This window comes from Muntiacus reevesi, chromosome 6, assembly GCF_963930625.1.
Source record: "Muntiacus reevesi chromosome 6, mMunRee1.1, whole genome shotgun sequence".
NCBI lineage: Eukaryota > Metazoa > Chordata > Mammalia > Artiodactyla > Cervidae > Muntiacus > Muntiacus reevesi.
The window spans coordinates 52,097,115-52,105,443 of NC_089254.1; positions in this window are offsets into that span (position 1 = coordinate 52,097,115).

An 8,329-nucleotide genomic window follows, 5' to 3' on the forward strand; every position below is an offset into this window, starting at 1 on the left:
AAGGCACTAATTAAATTAAGAAATCAGCAAGGATCAGAGAGTCAATGTTTCCAAAGAAGATGAACATGTAGGTGAGTCTAATATTCTATTTCTGAGGCATTTTTCCAATCTACAAAACATAGCTGAGAGACTGAGAAGTTCAGCATAAAATAGTAGCTAAGAAGCTGAAAAGCTGAACAGAACTTTCAGAAGTCCTTTGAGGCTGGAAGAACAAAATTTAGAGATTAGAACTCACAAAGAGGTGGGACATTGGTTAACAGTCCAGGATTTCACTGAGACTGAAATTGAAGATTTGCCACTTGGGTGGAGTTAGAGCAAGCCAGAAATAAAACACCCTTCACAAATATTGAAATATGTCTCCAAACTAAGGCAATGCCTTATTGATTTAAGATTATCAACTCCTTTATTATTTTTTGCCAACACAAAGGAAATCCTATGATGAGAATTATAACATCATCATAACCTCAAATTGTATTTATTAGAATTCATAAAAGTGTTCTTCCTTCCAGCAAAAGTTCTGCATACCAGGAGACAAGGCCAAACAACCAAAGCAAAAAGGAAAAAAAAAAAAAATGATCTAGAAATAAACCATATGAACCAGACATTGGATTTAATTAGATATCAACTCTAAAATAATTGGTATATTGAAATAACATGCTTGAAAAGCCACAGAATAAAATGAAGAATTTCAGCCAAGGACTGGAAACTCTGATATGGAATCAAATGGAAAATTTAGAAATAGAAATTAGAAAACTAAAAGTAAGATTCAATAAATGTGCTTGACAGAAGATGACCCAAAGTAAGGATAAGGATTAGTGAATTGGATTAGTGATCAGAAGGAAATAAATATTCACACCAAATCATAGAAAAAACACTGGAACATACAAAACTGAAGACAAGGGAATTGAAATAGAGAACATATGGTGTTACCACAGCCTAAAACCCCAGGATACCCTATGGGAGTTAGTATCACAGTGAGGACCACCTATTGAGAGTTGGGACATAAGAAGTAGAGAAGAGGTATGTAAGCAGGAAGAGAAGTCATGGAGGATCCCCAGAAACTACAAAGATACCATACTGAAGAGACCTGCCCTGGTTTCTGTTCATCTTCTACCCACCAATATTTCAGGTGTCCAACACAGAGGTCAATGTGCAGGGGAGCAAGGCAAATGAAGTTCCCTATGTTACTCCGTGTGTGTGTGTGACGGTGGATGGATATGAAAGCAAATTATCAGTTAGCCTGCAGAGACTCCAACTTTTCTAGTTTCCAGGGATAAGGCTAATTCCTCTGCACCTATTTTCTTACTTTCAACCACTTTAAGAGGGAACTGAGAAAAACAGAGATTTATGCCTGTGCTCAGGATGATATTTTATCTTGATTTCCAAGTTAGTTTATTTAAAAATACAAAAGAAATACTGAGATTAATCCAAAAATTACCAGTGAATCAAGCATTTTAACTGAACTGATGAATTAACGTACTTTTTGGGACCATCTGGAGACTAGTGAGTGATTTTTTTCATCAGCAAAAATATGTAAACTAGCTTGTGTTCCTATTTACAACATAAGCCCAGGTACACCAGAGAAGTTGCACTTATTTTAGCTCTTTGTATTTACTTTGAAAACATAGCTTCTCATAGAAAAATGGTTCATCGTATTCTGATAAGGTGTCTTCTGATTTTCTCTCTTTCCTTGTTTTACCTCTTTTTTTTTTTTGGTAAATATTATCCTCTGTTGTACTGAGTATTGAATTTCATGTACAAATTGAAATGTCACTCAGAAGAATTTGACTTCAAACAATTTGCAGCAAATTTATTTAATTGAAACTTTTTTCTGGCAATGAAAATTACTAGAACAACTTTGGTAATTGACTATATGATTTTTTTCAACTAATGAGTTCTTTAAAGTGAATTGGTAATCAAAAATCATGCTATTCTTTTTTTTTTTTTGTATAACTGGCTGCTGCTGCTAAGTCACTTCAGTCGGGTCCGACTCTGTGCGACCCCATAGACGGCAGCCCACCAGGCTCCCCTGTCCCTGGGATTCTCCAGGCAAGAACACTGGAGTGGGTTGCCATTTCCTTCTCCAATACATGAAAGTGAAAAGTGAAAGTGAAGTCGCTCAGTCGTGTCCGACTCTTAGCGACCACATGGACTGCAGCCTACTAGGCTCCTCCATCCATGGGATTTTCCAGGCAAGAGTACTGGAGTGGGGTGCCATTGCCTTTTCCGGTATAACTGGCTAGCAGGTAATAAATATGATAATGTCCTCTTTGAACTAGAGCCAGGACTCTAAGTTACATTGATTAAACAGTGATTAAACAGTGATTATGTTCTTAAATTTTAAAACTGATTCAATAACTATAGCCTATCATCTACCAGTCATGGTACTAAGACTTACAAATATCAGTAAAACAGTATCCAGTCTCAAATTGAACACAATATAGTGGAAGGGGTAGATTAGTAATAGATATTTAATTTATGAGGTATAACTAGTAAAATATAATGAAAGATAAATATATATGAGGCTTTTTTTTTCTCTAAGAATTCATTGTATAATGATAAGTAGAAAGAATAGGAATTAAAATTATGTTCATGTATATTTCTAATTTGTTGGATAGGTAAATACAATTCTATAAATAAAACCATCAGCTGTCCAAAGCAGGAACTTATGACATATGTGATTATGAATTGTGTATATCTTTTAAACATTCTATATTTTTCAGATTATTTTTTTTTCCTTTGGCCGTGAGTTAAACTTTAATTAGAAAAAAATAGAATATGTAGAATATGTTAAAAAATAAATTTATCATTCACTAAAAATGGCATTTCTTTGTTCTAAGGCAGGATTTGGGAAATGACAACCAGGAGGCCTAATCCAGCCTATAGCCTGTTTTTATTTTATGGTCCATTACAGATAAAGGTTGGGGCTTCCCTCGTGGTTCAGCAGATAAGAATCTACCTGCAATGCAGGAGATTTGGGTTCAATCTCAGGAGGGCAAGATCCCCTGGAGAAGGAAATGACAACCCACTCTAGTTTTCTTTCCTGGGAAATCCCATGGACAGAGGAGTCTGTCAGGCTACAGATATGGGTCACAAAGAATCGGACACAGCTGAGCAATAAAATGCAATAATAGATAAAGGTTGCTAAACTATACATAAAAAACACAACCAATGAATAGGTATTTCATCAAGACCCTTTACTTGCCTCTACTTTATGGAGAAGAATCAGGGGAAAATCATCAAGATACACTACAGGTTATTCAGAGTTCAGAAACTGCCTCAAGGTCATTTTTTCAGGCTAGAGCTAATCTTTTTGAACATCACTTCAAGCCTAGTTTTTGTGGATTACTGGATTTAATTCTCAAAACAATATTGTGCAGCATATTTTTTATTCTACTTTTAGTAATGATCAAACTGAGGCATGAATAGGTCATAGCCATAGGAAGAAGTAAAGCAAAAATTTAAATCCAGACAGATTATTCCAGGGCTATAGTATAGCCTTCTGCATCTGAAAGGAATCTGAAATGCTATATATCTCCAAAATGGAATGGAAGTTGACCTTGAATTTAAGCTTTACAAGGTAGTTATCTAAGAATCCACCACTGAACTTAACATCTCTATCTAACTGGAAATAAAATGCAGCTGTAATCACCTCTATATATCAAAAGTTTTGTCTGCAAGTTGGCTACATTATCCTTGGTAAAATGCTCTGAGTTGATAGAATATACATAAAGATATTTTTTCACCCTGGAGATTTCAATTTGAAAAAGTTAATAAATTACAAAGTCTTGCAAATCAAAATCATTATGTTTTTTCATTAATAATTCATGTCTGATTAATGATAATAAAGAAAGAAATTAGCATGATATTTATGTGGCTACTGCAAGCTTTTCCATGGAGATTTCATCACCTTTATTATAATCAAGTGTAATAATAATATGATTTTAAAATCCTTCATTTGCTATTTCTATGCCCAATTCCTGAATTAAAAACATATGAGATAACTGTAAAACAATTAGGGGATCTAACATTTCCTTTTTTCCCCTTAAGATCCCACACAGGTATGAGATAAAAAAAATTATACCAAATTACAAACATTAAAAAAAATATAGACAAAAATTACAGTAGGAAAAGACAGTGTATCACCATGTTATGAACTATCAGCTCTCTTACACAATAGCAATACAGAAGGGTTTTAATTTGGTTTATATAATTTGAATTTTTCTAATTTTATAACCCAACAATGCTAATTATAAAGTAGTTAAAATGTTTCCATTTGATCAAACCCGATGAAACAGGTTTTATCCCCAGCTGGGAAAGATTCCCTGGAGAAGGAAATTGCAACCCACTCCAGTAATTTTGCCTGGAAAATTCCATAGAAAGAGGAGCCTGGTGGGCTACAGTCCATGGGGTTGCAGAGAATCCGACACCATGTAGCGTGCATGCACACACACATCTCACATTCTTTTATGTTCATTGATATATCTGATTTTTCAAGGCATGTACATTTGACAACTTGATAACATAAAAATTAAAAAAAATTAGCAGTCTTAGACTTAGGTAATAAAAATCTAGATCTCAGGGGGGGAAAGACTAAGGAGTGCTAGTTATTTTATTGTAGGTTTTATTTATCCCATAATGGTTACTTACTTTGTTATCAAGATTGCTATAGTCTTTTTTTTTCCATTTACTTTTATTAGTTGAAGGCTAATTACTTTACAATATTGTAGTGGTTTTTGTCATACACTGACATGAATCAGCCATGGATTTACATGTATTCCCCATCCCGATCCCCCCTCCCACCTCCCTCTCTACCAGATTCCTCTGGGTCTTCCCAGTGCACCAGGCCTGAGCACTTGTCTCATGCATCCAACCTGGGCTGGTGATCTGTTTCACCCTATATAATATACATGTTTCGATGCTGTTCTCTCGAAACATCCCACCTTCGCCTTCTCCCACAGAGTTCAAAAGTCTGTTCTGTACATCTATGTCTCTTTTTCTGTTTTGCATATAGTGTTATCGTTACCATCTTTCTAAATTCCATATATATGTGTTAGTATGCTGAAATGTTCTTTATCTTTCTGGCTTACTTCACTCTGTATAATGGGCTCCAGTTTCATCCATCTCATTAGAACTGATTCAAATGAATTCTTTTTAATGGCTGAATAATATTCCATGGTGTATATGTACTACAGCTTCCTTATCCATTCGTCTGCTGATGGGCATCTAGGTTGCTTCCATGTCCTGGCTATTATAAACAGTGCTGCGATGAACATTAGGGTGCACGTGTCTCTTTCAGATCTGGTTTCCTCGGTGTGCATGACCAGAAGTGGGATTGCTGGGTCATATGGCAGTTCTATGTCCAGTTTTTTAAGAAATCTCCACACTGTTCTCCATAGCGACTGTACTAGTTTGCATTCCCACCAACAGTGTAAGAGGGTTCCCTTTCCTCCACACCCTCTCCAGCATTTATTGCCTGTAGACTTTTGAATAGCAGCCATCCTGACTGGCATGTAATGGTACCTCATTGTGGTTTTGATTTGCATTTCTCTGATAATGAGTGATGTTGAGCATCTTTTCATGTGTTTGTTAGCCATCTGTATGTCTTCTTTGGAGGAATGTCTGTTTAGTTCTTTGGCCCATTTTTTGATTGGGTCATTTATTTTTCTGGAATTGAGCTTCAGGTGTTGCTTGTATATTTTTGAGATTAATCCTTTGTTTGTTGCTTCGTTTGCTATTAGTTTCTCCCAATCTGAGGGCTGTCTTTTCACCTTGCTTATAGTTTCCTTTGTTGTGCAAAAGCTTTTAAGTTTCATTAGGTCCCATTTGTTTATTTTTTCTTTTATTTCCAATATTCTGGGAGGGGGGTCATAGAGGATCCTGCTGTGATGCTATAGTCTTATATACACACACACACACACAAACACATATATTAACATATATAAAATGCTATCCCATATTTAAATATGTACAATATTTGCCACCATAGCATTTGAGTCACTGAAATTTCTTTTCATGAAGTATGACAAAGCTGTGAATGGATTTTTTTTTCACATTTTCCCTGACTATACTGTTGTCATAGTTAACAAACTGCATCATAGTTATTCCTTAAACATGCCAGATGATTCTTTTATGGATGAGACACAGCTTAGCATTTAATGTAAAGTCAAGGAAAATAATTATTTGTCCCAGGGTTTAAGGAATTCCTGTTTGAAGCATTGCTAATATAACATTTATAACACATAAGCATCTTCAAAATTACCTGAGACAAAATACCAAGACTTATACATATACTTCTCTTCCTTATAGTAATTTACATCATGTTATAAAGGAGTGCTGTAAAAGTCGGTAAGACAATATGCCAAACTTTTGTGAATATCAAAATAAGTTGAATTAAGAAAAGTTTTCTTCCACACCTAGTTCTAAGAGAACTGTAAATCTTCTTTCAAGGGTTTTCTTTGAAAAATATATACATGATCATTTTCTGGCCTTGCAATCTAAAAATGAACATGTTAGTTGCTCAGTCGTGTCTGACTCTTTACTACCCCATGAGCTGTAACCCTCCAGGCTCCTCTGTCCATGGAATTTCCAGGCAAGAATATTGGAGTGGTGGCCATTTCCTTCTTCAGGTGATCTTCCCAACCATTAAGGGTTAAAAAACAAAACAAAACAAAAAAGCCTCCAAGATTTATGCTATTTTAAAATAATTTCCTGGTCCCCAAGCCATTTTTCATGCCTTATTTGTAACCTCACATGAATAAAATAGGAATACTCACTATTTGTTTTCTTACTTATCTAAGATAAATGATAATTCTAATATCTACTAGTGACATTTTCAAACAATCAATGATTTATTATTATGGAGTGTGAATGAATGGAGCAGAGGTTGAAATTTCAAGTGCACTTTACTCAATTCTTAAAATCCTTTACTTATCCTAATAATAATTACAGTCCACTTCACACACTTCTTAAATTTTCACTGTTACTTAAGCTGAACCCGGTGGCTCAGCTGGTGGAGAACCTGTCTGTCAATGCAAGAGGATGCAAGAGAAACAGGTTTGATCCCCAAATGGGGAAGATTCCCTGGAGAAGGAAATTGCAACTCCAATATTTTTGCCTGGAAAATTCCATAGAAAGAGGAGCCTGGGGGGCTAGTCCATGGGGTTGCAGAGAGTCAGACACTATGGAGCGTGTGTGCACACCCACATCTCACATTCTTTTAAAATTTTTATCATTGCATAAGGTACAGATATATACACAAACATATCAGGGTACTATTATTTTCTGTTATATTCTCATTAATATATCTGATTTTTCAACGCATGTACATTTGACAACTTGATAACACAAAAATTAAAGAAAAATTAGCAGTCTTAGACTCAGGTAATAAAAATCTAGATCTCAAGGGGGAAAAGACTAGGAATGCTAGTTATTTTATTGTAGGTTTTATTTATCCCATAAGGGATACTTACTTTTGTTACCAAGATTGCTATAGTCTTAAACACACACACACACAAGCACATATACTAACATATATAAAATGCTATCCCATATTTAAATATGTACAATATTTGCCACCACAGCAACTGAAATACAACAAAATAAAATTGAAACCCTTTTTTCCTTTTAATAACTTGTATAGTAGTCATGTATAGACGTGAGAGTTGGACCATAAAGGAAGCTGAGCACCGAAGGACTGAATTGGGGTGCTGGAGAAGACTCTTGAGAGTCCCTTGGTCTGCAAGGAGATCAAAACTGTTAATCCTAAAGGAGATCAGTCCTGAATATTCATTGGAAGGGCTGCTGCAGAAGCTGAAACTCCAATGCTTTAGCTACTTGATATGAAGAGCTGAATCATTGGAAAAGACCCTGATGCTGGGAAAGACTAAAGGCAAGAGGAGAAGGGGACGACAGAGGATTCGATGGTTGGATGGCATCATCAACTCAATGGACATGAATTTGAGCAAACTCTGGAAGACAGTGAAGGACAGGGACGTCTGGTGTGCTGAAGTTCATGGGGTCACGGGGAGTCGGAAAAGACTCAGCAACTGAACAATAACAACATAGTATTAAAATTGGAATTTCTTGAATATTTTATAGAAAACAAGAGATCAAAGTAATATTTTTTTCCTAACACCTTAAGACACTACATTAAATAGTACACCATGAAAGTTTCAAGAACAGTAACATAAAAATCTTAAAAACAAAGTAATTCTTCTAAGGGAAAACAGGTGGTATTTTCTAATATGTTGATAGTTTTTAAAGTCTAAATAATGTTCTACCATGGTTGTCTTCAGGCAAATGAAAAGAAATACATATCAAAATATTA